The 22,531-nt window shown below is 38.9% G+C and overlaps 1 long non-coding RNA gene across 1 annotated transcript; it reads right to left on the bottom strand.

The window, feature by feature from the left end:
* Positions 1–15,318: 15,318 nt before the first annotated feature.
* On the bottom strand, positions 15,319–17,826 carry LOC107773661 (uncharacterized). Its single transcript, XR_012699725.1, has 3 exons — positions 17,337–17,826; positions 16,438–17,265; positions 15,319–16,358 (listed from the first exon to the last, which is right to left on the bottom strand). It is a non-coding gene; the product is annotated as an uncharacterized LOC107773661 (long non-coding RNA).
* Positions 17,827–22,531: the final 4,705 nt, after the last annotated feature.

Raw genomic sequence — 22,531 nt, 5'->3', positions numbered from 1 at the left:
GAGAGCATATCCGAGAACTGAGTCCAAGTTAGGGAAGTTGCCTCGGTCGGACTACCCAACTCATGCTCACCACCACTGATAGGCCGCTCCCTTAAGCTGGAACGTAGTGAAAGCAACCCCACTAGACTCTACAATAATACCCATAGTACGGAGGATACAGTGGCACTCCTCAAGAAAACTCAGGGTATCCTCTGAAGACAAGCCGCTGAAAGTAAGAGGGTGGTACTTCATGTACCTCTCGAGCCTGAGCTACTCTCCCTCAGAAACTGATGCCCTAACCTCGGGCTGAACTGGGGCGACCGACTGCACTGGTATGACCTCTAGGGCCTGGTTAGCCTAGACCCGCTGCTCTGGGGTACAGGCGAAGGGAGTTTGTGCTCCTACCCCAACCTAAGATATGGCAGGAGCAAGTGAAATCAACCGCACCTAAGCTAAAGTGTCGAACATGCTCAGACACTGGGCGAGAGTCTCCTAAAGTGCTGGGGCAGTAACAAGCGTCTCAGGTGCCTACTCTCCAGCTGGAGCTACTGGTGGCTCCTCTGTAGCAGCTCGTCCAGGTGCTCTAGCTGCACCACAGCCTCTACCCCGGCTCTGGCCTCTCACAACTCTAGCAGGGGGCGCGAGTGTATGGTCATCTGATCCGGTTGTGCATGTCCTCACCATCTGTGAGAAAATAGAAAGACAAAAGTTTAGAATCCCAGAGTCAACAATTTCGCACGACAAGGAATCAAAGAAGTGAAGCTTTTCCTAACAGTTCCATAGCCTCCCGAAGATAAGTGCAGACATCTCCATACTGATCCGCGAGACTCTACTAAACCTTCTTCTGACTCATAACACCTATGAACCTAGAGCTCTAATACAAACTTGTCACGACCCCAAATTTTTCTCCGTAGGAAGTCGTGACGGCACCTAGTGTCTAAAACTAGGTAAGCCTGTCAACATGCGGAATAATTGAAATAACAACTTAAATCTCAAAACTACAACTTTTGCATAAATAAAATTTGTATACCAAATGTAAAAGTCCCAAAACCTGGTGAAATATAAGTCACAAGCTCTAAATACAGTGCTGGACAATCCTATACATCACTGTCTATAAAAGTGTAATGAAATAAGGAAGAATAGGATAGAAGGGGACTCCAAGGCTTGCGGACGTGGGAAGGTGTACCTTGAAGTCTCCAAATGCAACTCAGCGCACTAGTGCTGGGACTGATAAGATATACCTGGATCTGCACAAAAATATATGCAAAAGCATAGTATGAGTACACCACAACGGTACCCAGTAACTGCCAAGCCTAACCTTGGTAGCGTAGTGATGAGGTTAGGTCATGGCCCTACTAGAGATAATAAGAAACAAGGCAGAAGATATAACAAGATAATGATGTTGGCAAAGGAAGTGAAATAATAAAGAATTTACGGAAAGTTAACAACACAAAATCAAGACAGTTAATGCAGCACGGAAGTAAACAAGGATTTACATGTTAAGGAAACAACAACCAAAATAAATACAGCAAATAAAGAAAGTTCAACAAGGGACACTACCGATGTACCGCCTCGTAGTCCCAAATTATAAAAGTAACTCACATTCTTTCCTTATATCACCGTGGGAGCCTATACATTTAGTTTTGAAAATCATTTTTCTCGAAATAGCACCCCGGGTTTTAGCCCAGCTTATCACATCGCATGGCTTCTAGTAGCTACCCTACTAGCCATACGTATCAAGCCCACCTTATTTTACCGCTTGCGTTTCAACACCCAGACATTATACCACCGCATGCGTATCAATAGTAATAACAGCACGACAGAAACCTCGTGCAAACACCCAAACAATCCTCTCAACAATAACACGTGTTCCAAAACATAACAATATAATAAAATGATATTTCACAACTTTTTGCCTCAATAGAAACCATGGCCTTTGCAACTCAATACCAAACTCAACAGCAAGATATTCCAAGGATGGTAAATTTCAAGTACATAATCCCACAGTTAAATAACGAATACAGAATTAAAGAAAGCAAGTAATTCAACTAAACATGTTGGACAAGTTGCAAATAAGAGATAAGACAAGTAGATATGTGAAATTAGACTAAACATGGTGACTATAACGTGCTGAAGTAACTCAATTAAAGAATGAAAAGGAAACTACGTAGCAAAATCGGAATCTCAACATTTAGCCCATGTACGCACTCGTCACCTTGCGTACACGGCCTCCACATATCACAATTATCACAACAATACCAAATCCTAAGGGAAATGTCCCCACACAAGATTAGCTAAGTCACATACTTCAAACCACGCTAAATCAATCAATTAGAAGACGTTTCCCTCGATTCTCCAAGTTCGAACGGCTCGAATCTACCCAAAATAATTTCATACTATAAATATAACTATAGGAAACTAATTTAAATAATAAAATTATGTTCTTAGTAAGGAATTGAAAAATTGCCCCAAAAAGACAACCCAGGCCCACGCCTCAGAACCCGGCCAAAATTACAAAAACTGAACACCCATTCGATATCGAGTCCAACCATACAAGAATTATTCAAATCCGATCTCATTTCGCCTTTCAAAACTCAAAAGTTTAGCCTAAGAAATTCTACCACTTTTCAATAATTTTTCCAACTCAAATCCCTAATTACATGATAAAATCAATGATATATTAGTGGAATTTAATCAAAATCGAGTTAAGAACTCTTATCCCAATAATCCCTCTGAAAATCCTTTGAAATATCGCCTCAAACCGAGCTCTCTAAGTCCAAATTGTGAAATATGAAATAAATCCTCGATTTCAAACTTATGTTCTGCTACCAGTTATTTACACTATGCGATTGCGGAATTTCCTTCGCCATCGTGAAGAACAAAATTTCAATCAGCTCAAAAACCATATACGCGAACGCGGAAGACTGGTCGCGAAGGCAGTGAGAACTTTTCCAAAGCTACGCGATTGCATGCCCACCTTCGCGACCCCATAGAGCTAAGCGTCCACCTACCCAGGTCCCCCATTCCTCCACTGTGAATGCGGAAACTGCCACGCGTTCGCGATTCACTGATCTCTCAAGCTTCGCGATCGCATAGAACAAATCTATGCCTGCGAGTCTCAAAGCTTCACGATCGCGATCGCGTAAGAGGAAACCAGAATTTCATCAATTCCTCAATGATATGAAATGCGCAGAACATGGTCAGAATCATACCCGAAGCCCCCGGGACCTCCACCAAGCATAACAATAAGTCCTAAAACATCATACGAACATGTCCGAAGAGTCAAATTACATCAAACAACACAAGAATCATGAATCGCGCATCGATTCAAGCCTAAGAACTTATGAACTTCTGAATTCCAAAACCAACGCTGATTCATACCTAAACTACTCCGATTGACCTCAAATTCTGCACACAAGTCATAATTAACATTACAGACCTATTCCAACTTCCGAAATCGGTATCCGACCCCGATATCAAGAAAGTTCGCTCCCGGTCAAACTTCCCAAATTTCTCTAATTTCCAACTTTCGCCAAATCACACTGAAACGACCTACGAACCTCCAAAACAACATATGTAAGCGCTCCTAAGACCAAAATCACCATACGAAGCTATCAGAACCATCAAAACTCTATTTCGGAGTCATCTTCACACAAGTCAAACTACGGTCAACTCCTACGACTTAACCTTCCAACTTAGGGACTATGTATTCCATTTCACTCCGAAACTCACCCGAAACCAAAACCAAACACATCGGCGAGTCACGTAACTATAATATAACACATATGAGGTAATAAATAGGGGATCAGGGCTAGTACACTCAAAACGACCTGTCAAGTCATTACATATCCTATGATGGTCAATCTTGTCACTCTTAAACTTTGTTTCATGAATTACAACCATAAAACTACGTCATATGTTCTTTGTGTGCCTTCCGATTTTAGTATGATCCTGTCTATATGTCTTGGATAGAGTTGTTGTTAGTCACAGTTCTAAGAACTAAGTGTTTAAGCTTCAAATCTATTTAATTAATTCGATGTGTATTTTGTCACCTGTATGGCTAAGTTTGGCATTCATTTGGGCAAGTAAGTTATTCGTTTGGGCCTGCCTTTGGTATTGAGGGTTCGAATCATACTGTCTGCACCTAGAGTTTGGGCATGTTGTCCGCATAAAGTCCTAAGCGTGTTTGAAGGCCCAGATGTATTACTGGGTTATTTTATATTTGTATTGGGCTTGTAATTATTTAAAGTAATTTGTAATAGCTTGTAAAACTAATTGATGGGGAAATTAGTGAAAAATGGGGCCGGGGTATTCTAATGCTTGCATAAAAGAGTAGAAAATATGCTTATAGGGTCTATGTGTTTTATTTGCTATTTCGTTTAGCATGCCTTATTTGTTATTTCGTTTAGCGTGCTTTATTTCTGTACACTAATAGAATCATGCATATAGGGATCACACACACTTCACTCGTACAGTATTCAAAGCATGTTAGTACTCGCCATACCTGTTTTCTATGTCTATTACTGTGCACACTTAGACAGCATGCCTATATGATATAATAACGTTGCTTTGCTAACACTCATTTAGATACCATGTCTATATTTCAACTAATCAATCAGTCACTTCTATTGTCTTGGTACGTTGTTAACTAGGATATCATGACTACAGAGTCTTAATTAATTAATCAACTACTTTGTTACTTAATTGTGTTGCCATACATAGAAATCATGCCGATAAGGATAAAATCTTATAAAATCAATTGCGACTATCAACTATTAGAAATCCTGCCAATAGTATATTGTCACTCGCATAAGAAATTGTTAATTCTGGGCTTTCGAAGTTGTTTTACTGCCTCATTGCACAATATTTAGATATCATGCATGTAGGTTTGTAATGCCTTAATCTGCAAATTTGTTAGCCTAAGGCTGCACTGCTGCCTGTGCAATGATGGAGATCAGAATCACTTAGAAACCATGTCTATAGGACTTAACGACTATAATGTTGCTTAACTACTAAAACTACCTACTGTCTAATCTGTCGCGTGCATTTGTTGTTTATGTGTGAAGGCTAACTTGGGCCCTTAATTGTCTTTATGTGAAGTCCTATATATTTTGAATGTACGCCTAGTTTTATCATTTTGAGCACCCTAAGCGAAGTCTAGAACTACCCAAATAGTAGGTCCAAAACCTCCTGGACCATAGGAATGGGACGGGTAGTGCACGCATAGTACACTGTTTAGAATTGAATTAGAACACTTCAGGTAAACTACTTTAACATAGTAATTGGATAGCAGGAGATGATAGTCTGTGCCCGCTGAATAATATGAGTAACCCATACCCTAAGGGAGTTGCGAAGTATTATTTATATTGCACGGGGCGATCCTTTAGGCTAAAAAACTTAGGACCCCCCTCCTTTATATGATTATTGTTCACACTTAGTCGTTGAATTTAGAACAATTAAGTTGTACCGTGTAACCTCTAAATACTTATATTGATTATCTATAAAGCTTAATTGTTGTCCGATTTTCCTTACACTTGTTCATAATAGAACCTTCAAATTCTTTGTCTTCCCACGCTTATATGATCACATACGAGAGTTATAATCTAATAATAGACATAGTGTAAACTTCGGTCGGGACCTATAGTTGTGGACCTCAAAGAGTGCCTAACACCTTCTCTTTGAGGTAATTTGAACCCTTACCCGATCTTTGGTGATGTACGCACCTTAAAATCGTTAGGTGGCGACTCTTCTCTTTTAACACCCATTTAAAAGAGTTGTCACACGTCGAAGCTCGCTTTTGTTACACCAAAGCGTGACTGCATATGTGACTACATTTTTACACCCATTTAAAACTGTAATGAATAAAAGCCCTTATTAAGTTAGTCTTTGCAAATAAGTTATTTATGCTTCATGTGGTATCAACATATGTGACTGCATGCTTATGGTTTGAGACAAGTGTTACACCTTATATTTTTGTACATGAGAGTACGTCATAAGTTAATTGATGTAAGCTCAGAAATGAGATCATCTTTGAAATTACATAAAGTAAGTTAATCATGTTAACTTGGGTTACAAATATTTAAGATAATGGATAACAAGTACCAATAGGGTTGAAAGGCTTAGAAGCTAAACAAATTGAAGAAAATAAATTTCGTCGAATGTCGACAAGTTGGGAATGTTATAACATATACTTTTGGGGTGATACTAGGGCTATTAACGTCATAAAGAGGTTATGTTATGAGTTATTTTAGGCTTATGATAGTCATGTGTTACGTTTTAAAGTCAAGCGAGTTGTGAAAAAAAGTTGGCAAAAGTCATCACGAGTTACATTAAAAAATGTGTTGAATATTAGGTCAAATGTAGCGGAGCTTTTATCCCAATATACTTTTAATTACGGGATGATTCACATATAAAATTGAATATCTACAAGTCTAGTTTCTAACTCATTAAACCGTTCATCGATACGACTTCGGAGTAGAGAGATATTTGCAGTTTCGTGAGAACTGCACAGACTGCATAGGTGACAAGTAGGTGTGTCACTGAAGCTTTTTGAGCAATACATTTCGTATGTTATATGAGGTCTTTTTGGGACATATTATATACCAAATTGAAGATCTTGGAATTTAGTTTTCAACTCTCTTAATCGTTCGTTCATACGGCATCCGGATAAAAAGATATAAATATCGGAAGAAGGTCCAATGCTAGGGTGCCAAGCTGGGACCTCTTTGACTTTTCAAAAATTAATATATATATATATAGGTTTTAAATCGTCTTTCTCTTCATTTTTCATATAAAACAACAAGAGAGCCCCCATAAACGTGCCCTTTAAGCTCTCTACAAGGGTTTCAAAGAAGATTAACATCCCAGGTATGAAATCAAGAAGCGATAACATTAGAACGATCCCTATGACATAAGTATCGCTATATCGCCTCTCTTTTTCTTTGTAGTTTGAGTTTTGGAAGGTACTTCATAGTTAATAAAATGCCTATTTTCTGTATTTAAGCTTTTAAATATCAAGGAAGATTGATAAATTCATTTCCTAATAGTTAGAACTCACGGGACGGTGATCGGAAGCCGTGAGTTCGATTTATTTCACTTTTAGTGGACTGTTTTGTAGTCCACTCGTGTTGGCATATTGTGATGCTGATTTATGGAGTTTGGAAGGATAGAGGACATGGATAAATGCCACATGTGGTAGGGTAGTGGGCTGGTCGCTCGTCGTTGCAATTTCAGGCTAATTGATAACTTGTTGATTGGGTGTGTTATGGTATACTTGGGGTTTTTGTTGTATTAAAGGTCCCGAATTGTATTTAGGTTATTTTTGAATTGCTGATTGTATTTCTATGGTTGTTGTTGTTGGTATATGGTATTGGAGGAGGCCCTTGTTACAGGGGAGATGCTGCCCAAATTTACATAAACGAGCTACTAGCTTAAGTTGCGGACTTAGCCTTTACTCAACACTGATTTTGAATCTCCTTATGTTATGGTAGATTGAGTTGAGTTGTTTGAAGAATTTCTTGGAAGCTAGGACTCAACAGGGTTAAGGTATGTTAAGGCTATCCCTTCTTTCCTTTTGGCATGATCCATATGATAGAAACGAAACGAGCAAATGCGAATCTTTCACAAATGACTCTATTCTTAGAAGTACTAGGGTTGCCTATGTTATTGATTTTCCATGTATCCTATTATTATATCGTCTGTTCATGGGTCTCAGAAAATATGTAAGTTGATAAAGTTTATTTCATGATATTAACCGAAGGCTTATTAATCTTATGACATCCCGAGAGATCTTATTGACTTACTTCTTATGCATTGCATTCATTTATACATGTACATTGACCCATGACTAGATGACGTTATATATATATATATATATATATATATATATATATATATATATATATATATATATATATATATATATATATATATGTATGTATATTATATGTATATGGGGTATGGGGAAAGGTTATGGCATTATATACGCACCACCACCTGATCAGCCGGTATACGTTAATGATGTCGCCCACAGAGGCCGAGATGATATAATGGGATGAACTCAGAGGCTTGATGATGTTATGTACGCATATACCTATGCATGATATGACATTTATACGCATATGCATGACATTATAAATGTTTCATGATTCACGGAGCTATTCAGAGTTACAAGTTGAGTTCTTTACTCCATGTTTCTTTCATGTCTTTATATACTGCTTTCATGCCTTACATATTCGGCACTTTATTTGTATTGACGTCCCTTTGGCCTGGGGACACTGCGTTTCATGCCTACAGGTCCCGATAGATAGGTTGTCAATCCTCCTAGTAGGCTATCAGCTCAGCGAAAGGTGTTGGTGCACTCCACTTGCTCCGAAATTGCCTATTTGGTCAATATGCTTTAGACATGTATAGATTGGTATAGCGGGGCCCTGTCCCAACCTTTTTGACGTTTATGTAGTTTTAGAGGCTTGTAGACATATGTCATGTATATGGATGATTGTATGGCCTTGTCGGCCTATGTTTTGAGTGTACAAATGATCATTTCGATCGCATAGGCTCGTATGTCATATGTATAAGTTTTTATATCATGTTGGGTCATCCTATGTCTAGTACTTCCTTATGTTTTATTCTGGTTATCTCATGACGGCCCCTTCTGGACCACTTACCCATGACGGTATGATAAGAAAGATATGTTATGTTGGTACTCGGTTTTGTAAGGCACTGGGTGCCCATCGCGGCCCTGCAGTTTGGGTCATGACAACAAGATTGTGGTTAATCATATTTTTTCTAAAAAGAAGTAACTTCAGTAAAAGGGACTTTGAGGCTCTTGAGTTGTTTTTGATAATCATTAGGTAGTTGAGTGGACCATAGAGATCTTTAACTTGACTATGGTTGTTGTGGGTTTTAGACTCTATCCTCTTTTACGGTCTAGTTGCATGAGAGGTAAGATGATATTTTGTTGCTAGTCCAAGTACTTGAGTAAATAGTCTAGAATTTGCCCTGAATGTACGTCAAAGCAAATTTTTAAAGTTTGCTTGATTTAAAAGATGATTGTAGGTTTTTCTTGGACCATTTGAACTTTCAATTGCCACCCTATGATCGTTATTCCTAGTTAACCCTTTTGAGCTTTTATCCTTTCTCTATTGATAACCATGCTACAAGCCTTTACCCGTTTTGAACATAATCTCCCCCGAGCACCTGAACCCTCCTAAGCACTCGTATGTAGTAAGTAGCTCAAGGCTTAAGTTTGGGGGGAAAGCGAGAAATCTAAAAGAGGTATCAAGGCATTAAAAAGAGAGAAAATAAATTATCTCCATGAAATAGAAAGTAAGAAAAGAAAGTGATGACAACAAAAAGAAGCTCAAAGAAAGGAGACAAAAAGGGAGATTGATGAAATTGAGTGAGACAAGTACCTTTAATATAAACATCATGGGAGAAAAAGATTGAAATTGTCAATAAAGAGTGATGGTAAGTCTCTCTAGCCTCTAAGAAGAAGAAATGTGTAACTACTTGTATCCCATATAGTATCCTACCCCGGACAAAAAGCCTTCATTACAACCCAAAATAAGTCCAATTTGATTTCGAACCATGCGTTATTACATTAGTGGAGATTCACATGAGGGGAAAGCCTATGGTACTTGAATCTTAACTTGTGACATTCCTTTGTGAGAAAAGAGTGAAATTGTTACTCTAGAACTTGAGTGTTGAAACTTGAAGTTAGGATTGTAAATGGAAGGTAGAAGAGGAAGAGTTTGAAGTCCACCATGATTTACATGAAAGAACAAGATTCTTTGATAAATAAAGTCAACTCTTGAGGCTCAAATATCACACTAGAATTACATGAGATGAGCAAGTTGCACCTTTTTGAAAGATTTGTCACCTTGCTAGAATGCATAAGTGTTATGGGTAATTGTTGGTCTCAACCGAATATAAATGACTTGTAGGTAACTCCTTGAAATAATCATACAATGAGGGAAAGAGGGAGTTAATCTAGTTGCTTGAGGAAAATTAAGACTTAAGTTTGGGGGAGTTGATAAGTATGGATTTTAACTACTTATTAGTACCTTCTTGCTTTAGTTTTTAGTCCAAAATTAATGATTTTTATCTCCGAATCTAATAAAAATGGGTGAATTGCAGGTATGCTGGAGAATGTGAGCTCAATGAAAATATATAACTCAAAAATGAGATGTTCCAGTCAAGATCAACAAAGAGGAAAAATGTAAAAAATAGTACGATTCGCAGAATTCCATCTGCGATCGAAAAATAAATGCAGCCCCCAGAAAATGAAATGCGGCCATAGACAAAGATCTAGAGTTTTAGGAATTTCTGGTAGAAATGCGGTCCGCAAACCAAAAATGTGCGATCGCACTTGGTCTAGAAAATAGGTTCACAATGACAAGCCTGAAAGATCAGGGGAGATGCAATCGAAAAAAGTCTGAAGCCTCCAGCCCGCAGCAATTTAGTGCGGTCATAGAATCTGAAGTGCAGCAGTAGAAGCTAATGTGCATTCGCAAAACTCCTCCAACTAAAAGTACTCCCAGCAGCAACTTAGCAAAGTGCGGACTGCAGATGTTAAAGTGCAGCCACATAACCCTCCGAAAGGTATGTTTATCAGGAATTTTGTAGCTCTATAAATAGAGGTGAAACGCTTTTCTAGGGCATCTTTTTATATTATAGTAGCAACTGGTAGTGATTCCTAGTTATTTGGGGAAACTATGAGCTACAATTAGCGAGGATCAATTACTTTTTTATTTTAATTTAGCTTTATGTATTTAATTTCTTCTTTTTTTTTAATTTTTCTATGTCAATTGCTATGAGTAACTAGATTTTATCTAGGGTTGTGATCCAACGCTAGTGTGTAAAACTTATGGGTGTTTAATATTAGTGCTTGCTATTGACTGGGTTAATGTTATTTAGTATTGTTTATGATTTATATTTAGAATTAATAGTTGCAAACATTGATTCATGCCTATTTGACTGTGTTCTTACTTGAGAAAGAGGAATTTAGTCTAGAAAAACTTGGCTAAGAGAAAATTAAACTAGTTGAAGTATCAATTAGTTTGGTTAAAGGATTTGAACTACAGACAGGGATAATCTAACTTGGAGTCACATTCAATTTCTTTGATTTCTACCTATTTGGACTTGAGAGAGAGCCAATATGGGCATAATCACTCTTTAACCGAGAGGTATTGAGGGGGTACTTGTGTATTAAGAGTCATAAAAAATACCGATCTATCAAGCAAGCATAGATTTACTCCACCCATTAGGTTTACACCTAGGTTAAGGTTACAACCCTAGGCCTTTCTCTATTTGATAAAACTTCAAAAACATCTAAATCATCACTTGTTCACTTAGTTAGTTAAATTTCTTAGTAGTTTAATTTAGAAGAATTGTCACCCACTTTTGTTTAGAAGTTAAATCTAGCTATTTCGATTTTTTCTCTTGAATATTTACCTCAACACCCATTTTAAACTCCTTGTGAATTCGACCTCAACTCGGGTCGGGTTTATTATTATAACGATCGTTTCATATTCCTTTAATTGGGGTGTGAATAGGATGTGATCATATATGCACTCATGGTCTATTTGATTTAGCCGATAAACCACCCAATAATCGCTAAACTGATACCAATCCACCTGATATCTTATCGAATGGATAGCAGACTAGTATATTTACAAGCCGATAACCGATAAATTAAACCGTTAAGTGTAAATATCTGCCTGATCCGCCCGATAAGAAGCCCCATGTGGTAGTCTTAAAGAAGAATGAAAATATAAGGTATGTATTGATTACACTGACTTAAATAAGGTATATCCCAAAGATTCTTTCATGTTGACGCATAGCGGCCAGCTAATAGACATGACGGCCAGTCATGAATTATTGAGATTTTTATATGTGTATTCCGGATACAACCAAATCAGAATGGATTCGAAAGATCAAAAGAAAACCTCCTTTATTACAAATAAGGAGACTTATTATTACAATGTGATGTCATTTAGGCTTAAGAATGCAAGGGTTGCATACCAATGTTTGGTGACTCGAATGTTCAAGGATTATATCGGAAAAACTATGAAAGTTTACATTGACGACATGTTAATAAAGCCAGCTCAGGCCATAGATCATTTGAGTCACTTGATAGAAACATTCGTGACTCTCCAGAAATACAATATGAAATTAAAACAAGAAAAATATGCATTTTAGGGTGGCCTCCGATAATTTCTTGTGATTACTTCTTTCTAACAAGGGATTGAAGTCAACTCAGATCAGATCAAAAGTTAATGAGGGAATACCAGACATCTTAACAAATAAGAAGGAAGTATAATGGTTAACAGGTTGCATAGCACCTCTGAGAGATTTATCTCAAGGTCATCAAAAAGGAGTTATAAGTTCTTTTCGGTGCTGAAAAAGCGTAAGATTTGACTGGACACCGAAATGTCAACATGCACTAAGAGATTTAAAAGTTACCGGAAAAATCCAAATTTACTCGCAAAGACGCAAGAAGTAGAATGATTATTGGTCTACCTAGCAGTTTCAGAGATCTCAGTAAGTGCAGTATTGGTCCGAGAAATAAATTTTACGCAATCCCCCATTTCCTATGTTAGAAAATCACTACTATATGAGGAAACAAGATATTCTAACTTAGAAAAATTGGCCTTAGCGTTAATAACGGCTGCCCAAAAACTAAGACCGTATTTTTTGTGTCATCCGATCTTGATAGTCATGACTTTTCTGTTATGGAGTATCTTCCATAAATTGGAGCTCTCAGGGTGACTATCTAACTGGGTGGTCAAACTTAGTAATATGAAATATCATATCAATCTCGTACTGTCACCAAGTCTCAAGTCTTAGCTGACTTTATAGCTAATTTCAGCTTGAGTATCCTTCCGAACACGAAGAAGAAGTCACTATTGCCTCGAAAATGGCCCCTAGAGACTAGAATCTACTGATGAGTCCTTCACTGTCAAAGGGTCTAGTTTTGGATAGTACTTATTGCTCCATATGGAGATAAAGTTAGGCAGTCTATAAAATCTCATTTTATAACTAACAATGAAGCCGATTATGAGGTTGTAGTTACAGGACTTAAGCTAGCTAGTGAACTCAATGGAGAACACCTCGAATTAAACAACGACTCTCAACTGGTGATAAATCAAATATAGGGAACATATACAATACGAGAGACCCTGATGCAATAATATCTGAACAAAATTACAATATTTTTGGGTCAGTTTCGAAAATAGAAAGTCGTTAAGCTACCTCGAGATAAGACGTGCTTGCTAACCTCGGGTTAGTTGCACAGATCACCGACTAAAGAAGTAGCTCGGTGGTCCACCTATTCTATTCCGCTATCAATCTAAGGAATAAGGTAAGAAAAACCAATATAATTTGGGACTGGCGCATGAACTACTTGTAGAACGGAATGCTTCTTGAAGACCGGAAAGCAACATGCTAACTTAAAGTACTAGCAAATCCGATATTGCCTTGCTAAAGGGGATTTGTACTGAAGGATGTACAGTTGCCCTTTAGCCAAGTGCCTTGGACCCAGATAAATAGAGTACGTCATTAAAGAAGTCCATGAAAGGACATGCAAAAATCATTCTGGATATAGGTCTTTGGTCTAAAAGCTTATCAGAACTAGTAACTACTGGCCCAAATGGGAGAAGATGCTAAAGCATTTGCTAAAAAGTGTGATAAATGCGAGCAGTTCGCGCATCAACTACACCAACCAGTAGAGTCGTTGCATTCTATCCTCTCCCCCTTGGTCTTTTTATGAAATAAGGATGGACATAATAGGACTACTGCCTCAAGCTCCGGGCAAGGTAAAAGTTTTTACTCGATTAACCAATTACTTCTAATTGGATTGAAGCAGGAGCATTCACAAAAGTTTGAGAAGAATAAGTAATAGACTTCATATGGAGGAACATAGTATGCCAATTTAGGGTTCCTAAAGAGATAGTTTGTCATAACGGGCCATAGTTCATTGGAGCTAAAGTGACCTAGTTCTTAGATGGGCAAAAAATCAAAAGGATAAATTCATCCCCATACCATCCCGAAGCGAACGTCCGAGAAAAATCATCAAATAAAGTCCTGCTAAGCAACTTAAAAATGGTTAAAATGCCAAGTAAAGATAGAAGGAGGAACTACCTGGAGTTTTATGGGTATATAAAACCCCCTTCTCACTCGTGTATGGATTTGAATCTTTAATACCGGTCAAAATAGGGGTACTGAGCCTAAGGTTTGCACATGTCACCGAGAAGACTAACGAAGAGGCATCAACACTAAGCTTAGATCAGGTTGAGGGATGTCGAGAGATGGCTCTGATCCGAATAGTTGAATAGAAATAGAGGATCAAAAGATATTATAATCAAAGAGCCAATTTTTAACATTTTAAGGTAAGGGGTCACATCCTCCGAAAAGTATTCCCCATGACACAAAAGCTCAAGAAAGCTTGGCCCTAGCTGGAAGGCCCGTGTCGGGTCCACGGGAAAGCAAAAAAAGTAGCTTATGGATTAGAGAACATGGATGGAAAGCAACTCTTGGCTAACTGGAACGTCGTACACTTAAAGCTCTACTACTTCTGAAGGACCTGATGTGGTTTGATAATCTTTATTGGTTATTTTCTTTAAATTTCATATATTTGTACTAATACTTTTAAATGATAGGCATAGCCAGCCCAAACTAAATGATGATTACGCTGACCCTCAGGAACTATTCCGAACAATTAACATTCCTGGCCAAAATCACAAAATGTCAGGCCATAAAGGGCTAAGGCACCGTTTACATCTAAAAATACTTTCCGTTCCCCTTTATTTCCTTTTCAGGAGTAGAACTGATAAAAGATCAAAATACTTGAAACTTGGGAATTCATGGACCAGACCGGGACAAGTGCAAGTGATTAGCTTAATAACTTTAAAAGTTCAAACTAAAACCATGAATGGATATATATATATATATATATATATATATATATATATATATATATATATATATATATATATATAATACTCTTACACCCAAGAATCATATCAAAGATTACTTCTACATGTGACTGTTTCAGATAAATGCAACAGGGGAAAATTTATCCCGAGAAATCATTCATGTATTAGTCCAATAGAGATCATCTTAGTTACAATATTAAGCCTACTCTTAATGACTCACTGTATTTTATTTAGGGTTAAGTATCCCTTTATTAAGTTTAATTCTATTGAAAAGGCATGTTACTTGACACCGCATCTGACTAATTATTCTGTTTGAGTTAATGAAAATATCATTATCTTTTAATTGGATGTGTTTCTCATTCAAGATGTCACTCAGGATCGATTATCGCACTTTATGACTAAATAAAAAGGAAACATCCTCTTCATAGCATTGAATAACACAACATGACTCTCTTTTACCTATGCCAAATATTTAATGGCTTTGAGAAATCGCTTTGAATACAATAAACTGCAAAGAAAACATAAGTATGTACGACCAGACATAAACTATAAAAATATTTCTAGGGATTCCATATTCGAAATCAAAACAAAAATGCCAAGCAAAAACTCATTAAAAATATAACTCTATTCATGATATGCCTGGATGTACAAAATACGATACTTAAGAACCATCGGGCCTACTAGCTACATAGTTCGGATCAAGAATGTGGTCTGAAGGTCTAGATGACGGGGCAATATTTAGAAATTGAGCGGCCAGGAGAGGCGAAGATGGCGGAGGTGCCGAAATCTCTTCTCATTTGTTATCTTTTTCTGAATTTCCTCCCGAGCTATCCTCACCCAAAACAAGGCTGTACTCGCGACCATCGAGAGAAGGATAATCTAAGAGAATATTCTTTCGTTTCGACTTCAAGAGCCATGATTTTCCTTTGAATGTCCGTCTTCCCACATGAACCTCATAGAGAATATGCAATCTGGTTTCCAAGGTGACCTAATTGTTGTCAAGCTCAATTGTTAAGCCATCTTATCGTATTCTTCTTTCAAGGTAGCTCTGTCGGCAATGCTACCCCAAGAAAACTCATCTGAAAGGGCCAAGACAACTTTTAACTCTTTCTCTCGCGCCTCCATTTAGGAATGCTCTGTTACAAACCGGAGCTTAGCCTCCTCCTTCTTAATCAATTCGGCCTTAAGAGTTCAAATTTTCTCATCAACTTTGGCGAGATCTCGAGAGTACAACAATTCTCGTACAGAAGCTCTTTCTAGCGAGATCCCGAGAGTACACTAGTTCTCATCCAAAATCTCTTTCTATCGCCTCTTTGAGCTCCACTCAACAACTTTTATCCCTCTGACCTCTGCTATCATCAACTTGCACATCTTCTTGATCGTGTTAAAATTGGTCTTATTAGTTTTGAGTCTTTTTAAAGTCTCAGAAATGATTAAGTTATGCTGCACGATGTAGACAATAGGTCAGGAAAGTTATAAACTCAAGATAACAATTTGAAACACGGCAGAAAATAAAATGTACCCTGATGGTTCCATACATAATCTGGGTCATCAACCATTCCATATCATATTACACCATCTTCTCCTTCTCAGTGGGGCCGACCTATTAGTGCAAACATTCAATAGCATGACAAGGTTTCGCTATGAGATTGACATCATTGGGAAGGGTGAACGATATAATGCATTCGCTCAGTTCAATAGAAGGTCCGGTAGGAGTAACCTGTGCCAACACTACATTATCGCCAACTGAAGGTGCCTCCCATCCTCGAGCGGCAGTGATCGTCAGTATAGGAACAAGGGGCATCCCCTTATCAAGCAGACCCGCAGGGATAGGAATTTCATAATCTCCATCCAGATTCACTATAGTAAGTGACCTCTCATCTCCAGTATGGGTATCTTCCTCCAAATCGACCATAACTATGACCCTGTCACTTTCAACATCCTCACTTAGGTGGCAGCGAGCAGTCGGAGGCCTAATATGGGGACTGTTCTTATTAACCCAGGTGGCCAATTATTTTCTCAGTTGTCCTCTTTCTCTTAGATGGGGAACTGATAGAAGGAGGCTAAATGGAAGCGGCACTAGAGTCACTGAGCTTCTGTTGCTGAAGAAAAAATAGCTCTCGAATCTTCTATATAGCGCCATCGTCATTGGGAAATCTAGCCTTTGAGAGAGGTTGTTGTTTCTCATGCTTCTCCTTTTTCTTCCTAAGGACCATGAAGTGAAAGTCTGTGGAATTTAACTCTCATCTTAAGCCCGAAAGCAATGTTCTTGACTTGGTAGAAGAAACCCCCAAGATCTCAAATACCCACTCTTTTATGTTGTCGACCCCTCTAAAATCAAGGGAAATAACTACAATCCAAAGGAAGAAATCAGAGGAATTCATGGGATAAAAGCTAGATAGTTTAAGAAAAAGTACTTACGGTTGGGATTCCACTTCTCCGGAAAAGTCACACTCTCTGAATTGACGAGGCACATGGTCGGTATTATAATGGATCTCTCGAACCACCTCCGGTTGTAGTCATTATTACAATCGGTAATCAAAGATATCTTTTCCTTCTGATTCATACTGAGCATGCCACTCTGGTAGATCTTGGGAGAAAGAAGGTGGATAATATTCCACAAGGTGAAGAGCACATTTGCCAAAGCCAAGTGGGAAAGATAGGAAACCAACCTCTAGATCATCAGACCTATTTGATCCAGGAAAATGCGGTATCTATTGTACATCTCTTTGATGATCGTATCTATTAGAAGTGAGAACCCGAGGATAAAATTATAAGTATGTACAGAAAAGTGTCTAGGACATAGCTAGTGAGTCGCGCATCAGTAGCTAGTGAGTCGCTCGTCATGCCAAATATAATTGTAACGATCCAGCCGGTCATTTTGAGTACTACAGCTCTGTTCCCCCCATTTACTACTCTATTTGTGCTTTGTAGATGTATTATGATTTACCGGATTAGTTGGTTTAGGTCCGAAAGGATTTCGGAGTGAAATGAGATACTTGGTCTCATAATGGAAAGCTTAAGTTGGAAAAGTTGACTGGATGTTGACTTATGTGTAAACGATCTCAGATTTGAATTCTAATGATTTTAATAGCTTTGTATGGTGATTTTGGGCTTAGGAGCGTGTCCAGAAAATTATTTGGAGGTCCGTAGTGGAATTTGGCTTGAAATGGCAAAAATTTGAAAAGTTTGACCGGGGGGGTTGACTTTTGGATATCGGGTTCGGAATATGATTCTAGAAATGAGAATATGTCTGTTATGTCATTTATGACTTGTGTGCAAAATTTAAGGCCAATCGGATTTGATTTGATAGGTTTCGACGTTGTTTGTAGAATTTGAAAATTTCAAAGTTCATTAGGCTTGAATCCATGTGTAATTCGTGTTTTTATGTTGTTTGATGTGATTTGAGGCCTCAAGTAGGTCTGTGTTATGTTATGAAACTTGTTGGTATATTTGGTTGAGGTCCCGGGGGCCTCGGGTGAGTTTCGGATGAATAACGTATCAAATTTGGACTTAAGGAAATGCTAGAAGATTTCTGGTTCTGGTGTGATCGCACCTGCGGAAATTGGCTTGCAGGTGCGACAAGGCAGTCGCAGAAGCGAAGGGAGAAGAAGCGGCCCAACGCGCGCAGAAGCGCGACCGCAATTGCAGTTTACGCGCGCAAAAATGACCTTCGCAGGTGCGAGCTTCGTCCGCAGAAGCGGATGTCGCAGATGCGACTATTCCACCAAAGATGTGGAAGTTGCTGGGCAGAAGCCTTAAATTCTGGGTTTCGCTATTTTTAGCCATTTTCAACATTTTGGAGCTCGGTTTGGGAGATTTTGGAGAGGAATTTTTTCACACAACTTAGGGCAAGTGTTCTTGACTCCCTTGCGATTATATTCCATGAATTAATCTTCGTTTTCGGCGTTAGATTATTGATTCTTCAAGAGAAATCGGAGGAATTTTCTACAATTTCATAAAATAAATTTCTAAGATTTGAACATCGATTCGGAGTCGGATTTGGGTAAAATTAGTATGGTTGAACTTGTAATTGGATGGGTTGTTGGATTTTGTGAGTTTCATCAGATTCCGAGATATAGGCCCCACGGGCAATTTTTGGAGTGTAATTTCGGATTTTGTGAGAAAATATCTGTTACACCCTATATTTTCGTACGTAAAAATGCGTCGTAAGCAAACTAATGTAGGACCAAAAATGAGATAATATTTAAAAGTATATAAAGTAAGTTAATCATGTTACCTCTGAGGTTACAAATATTGAAGATCATGAACAACAAGTACAAAGAGGGTTGGACAGTTCAGAAGCTAAAGCAATTGAAGAAAATAATGTTTCGTTGAAAGTCATCACAAGTTACATTCATAAGTTTTACTAAAACTTTGGGTCAAATGTAACTGCGATTTTCTCCCAATATACTTAGATTTATGGGGTGTTCCACCCATCAAATTAAAGATCTATGAGTCTATTTTCCAATGCATTAAACCGTTTGCCAATATGACATCGGAGTAATGAGATATGGGCATTTTTGCGATACTGCGCAAGCTGCTAGGTGACAAGTAGGTGTGTCACCTACTTGCTTAAATGAAAGCCCAAAAATGGGCCATTTCGGGTCGTCCAAAGAGGCCTTTTAAGGGCCTATTTTCTTTATATATTAGACTTAAAATAGAGCATAATAACCAGACATAAGCTCTGCAAAGAATCCTCCCAAAAATTTCCCACAAACCCTAATTGATTTTCTCTCCCTTTCAAGTTCTAATTGGAGGTAAAACCTAGAGTTTGAAGAACCAAGATAGGAGCTGAGTTATCCAACAAATAAGGTGAGTTTACTGCTCTCTTTCATCCAGTTTTTCTTCTGTAAATTCATGGTAAGTCGTTCTATACTTGTAAGAACTCACGGGACGGTGATCGGAAGCCGTGAGTTCGAGTTATTCACTTGTAGCGGACTGTTTTGTGGACTGTTTTGTGTTGCTGTTGGGCTGCATGTTTTACTACTATTTTGTGGAGTTTTGGACGAGGAAGGGGGTTTATAAACACCATATAAATGTAGGGTGGTTGTCTGGTCGTTCGTCATAACATTTTCGGGTCGTTTAACACTACTACGATGGTCGTTTTGTGTACGAAGAGATTGGGGTGTGTTGGGCTGTTTTGTAGTATTTGATGGTGTATATAGGGCTGGAAAATGATGTATATATGTTGTTATTGTTCTGTTCTTGTATTGTTGGTGTTATCTTGAATTTGGAGGAAGTAAGGATTATAGGGGAGATGCTGCCCGTTTTAATACAAAATAGGTTTGTCGTTCGTTGTGCGATAGTTGTACCTTTCGTAACTTAACGATAGTATTATTATCATTCTTGTAGATTAAGGTGCGAAGAGGTGAGTTCAACTTAGTGATTCGAAAGATTGTGATAAGGTATGTTAAGGCTAAGCCTTCCTTCATTTTGGCATGATCTCGTAGCTACATGTGTTAGTAATGAGACAAAAAGAGAAGTTCATATTCATGAATTTATTCACACTATTCTAGTCTCATAAGTTACAATATTATTCCTTATCGAGACTCTATATTCAATTTTAGTATTGTCTTTTTCCAGTCAAGAGAGCAGCAAGCCTATATATACAGTATTACAGTATTTTCATTACCATCGAGCTATAATCGATGGGCAGGCCCCTATTGGGCAACCTCTGATCAGATGGAAAGTTATATACCGAGCCTACTATGGCCGAGCGCCTATGAGCGAGCCCAGCATGGTCGAGATACATAGCCTAGTATGGCCGAGCGCCTATGAGCGAGCCTACTATGGCAGAGCAGTTATATATACCGAGCCTTATAAGGCCGTACAATTATTTTACTTACTATATTGAAGGAGTTGAGTCAGTATCAGCAGGTAAGTATATCTCCAGATCATCTTTGACTCCCAGTTACTTCCAGTTATTATATTATCAGTTCAGTTTTGATTTTCAGTTATGTTATTGCCTTACATACTCGGTACATTATTTCGTACTGACGTCCCTTTTCCGGGGACGCTGCATTTCATGCATGCAGGTTCAGATAGACAGACGAGTAGATCTCCTCAGTAGGTGTTTCCCGAGTTCAGCCTGATCGGTAAGCTCCACGCCTTTCGGAGTTGCCAGGTCTAGAGTGTTGTGTACATCTTATGTATATCTGTATATATGTTATGGGTAGGTCGGGGCCCTGTTCCGATCATAGTACATCTATCAGTAGAGGCTTGTAGACATATCCTGTTGGTTAGTGCAGTATGTTGGGTTTGTAGGCCTGGTATGTATATTTGATGGTTTGTCAGCTGTAGTAGCTATGACGGCCTTGTCGGCCTAGCTTTATATTGATGTTTAGTTAGCGCTAGTTTCCATTCAGTTTTATATTTTGCTTTGCAAATTGTCTTGCAAGGTGGCCCCATGGCCAAAGTATGACATTATATGTTCAGAGTCCCTTAGTCGCAATTTGGTACGCCAGGTTAGGTGAGGCACCGGGTGCTTGTCTCGCTCCTAGGTTCGGGGCGTGACAAACTTGGTATCAAAGCAGTTCTGTCCTAGGGAGTCTACAAGTCATGTCTAGTAGGGTCTTGTTTATAGATGTGTTGTGCACCACATTATATAAGCAGGGCACTACAGGGCATTTAGGAGTTGGTTACCCTTCTTTGAAATCTAAATCGTGCTATAGAACTGAGTTATAGGAAATTTGAATTAAACTTATGTGTTGGTGTTTGCATGCACAGATGACAGTGACTAGGAAGACTACGGCTAGCCAGAGGAGAGATACAGTAGTAGGTGAGGGGACCAGCAGGGTACCCCCAGTAGATGGGGCCCAGTCTGAGGCTCAAGGTGAGACCCCTACTCAGCCATTACCGGCTCTTCCACCAACTACGGAGATTCCTAGGGAAACCGCACATCCAGTTCCCCCTCCACTTCCATCAGATCAGGACTTGAGGAGTGCGGTGCATTTGTTGACACAGTTGGTAGCTACCCAGCAACAGGCTAGGGCATCAGCTAGTGCAGGAACTTCTGAGGGGTCTGGGAGTTCAAGGGTCCGAGAGTTTATTGCTTTGAGTCCCCCAGAGTTCACGGGGACAGATCAGAGGGAGGACCCGCAAGATTTCATAGATCAGCTTCACAGGATCTTTCGTGTTATGCATGCCATGGAGAAAGAGGCAGTTGAGCTAGCAGCTTTTCGACTCCGAGATATAGCCATCCTTTGGTACGAGGGATGGGAGAGGTCCAGGGGACGTGATGCACCTCCAGCTATTTGGGAGAATTTTTCAGATGCCTTCCTTGACCAGTACTTACCACGGGAGATCCGACAGGCTCGAGTCGATCAGTTTCTAGCCCTCAAGTAGGGTAATATGAGTGTTCGAGAGTATAGTCTCCATTTTGACTCATTGGCCAGATATGCACCATCCATAGTTGCTACTATGCGGGACAGGATTCACAGGTTTATAGCAGGGTTAGCCCCAGAGTTAACCGAGGCATGTGCCACCGCTGCATTGCAGGATAGTATGGATATCTCCCGGATTCAGGCATTCGCCCAGAATATAGAAAGGGGTAGGCGTCGGCAGCAGGGTACAGAGAGGGCTGAGCAAGGGCAACGTAAGAGGATGAGATTTCC

This window comes from Nicotiana tabacum, chromosome 2 (genome assembly GCF_000715075.1).
Source record: "Nicotiana tabacum cultivar K326 chromosome 2, ASM71507v2, whole genome shotgun sequence".
NCBI lineage: Eukaryota > Viridiplantae > Streptophyta > Magnoliopsida > Solanales > Solanaceae > Nicotiana > Nicotiana tabacum.
The sequence above is the reverse complement of the archived record's forward strand: the minus strand, read 5'-3'. Positions and strand labels throughout refer to the sequence as shown.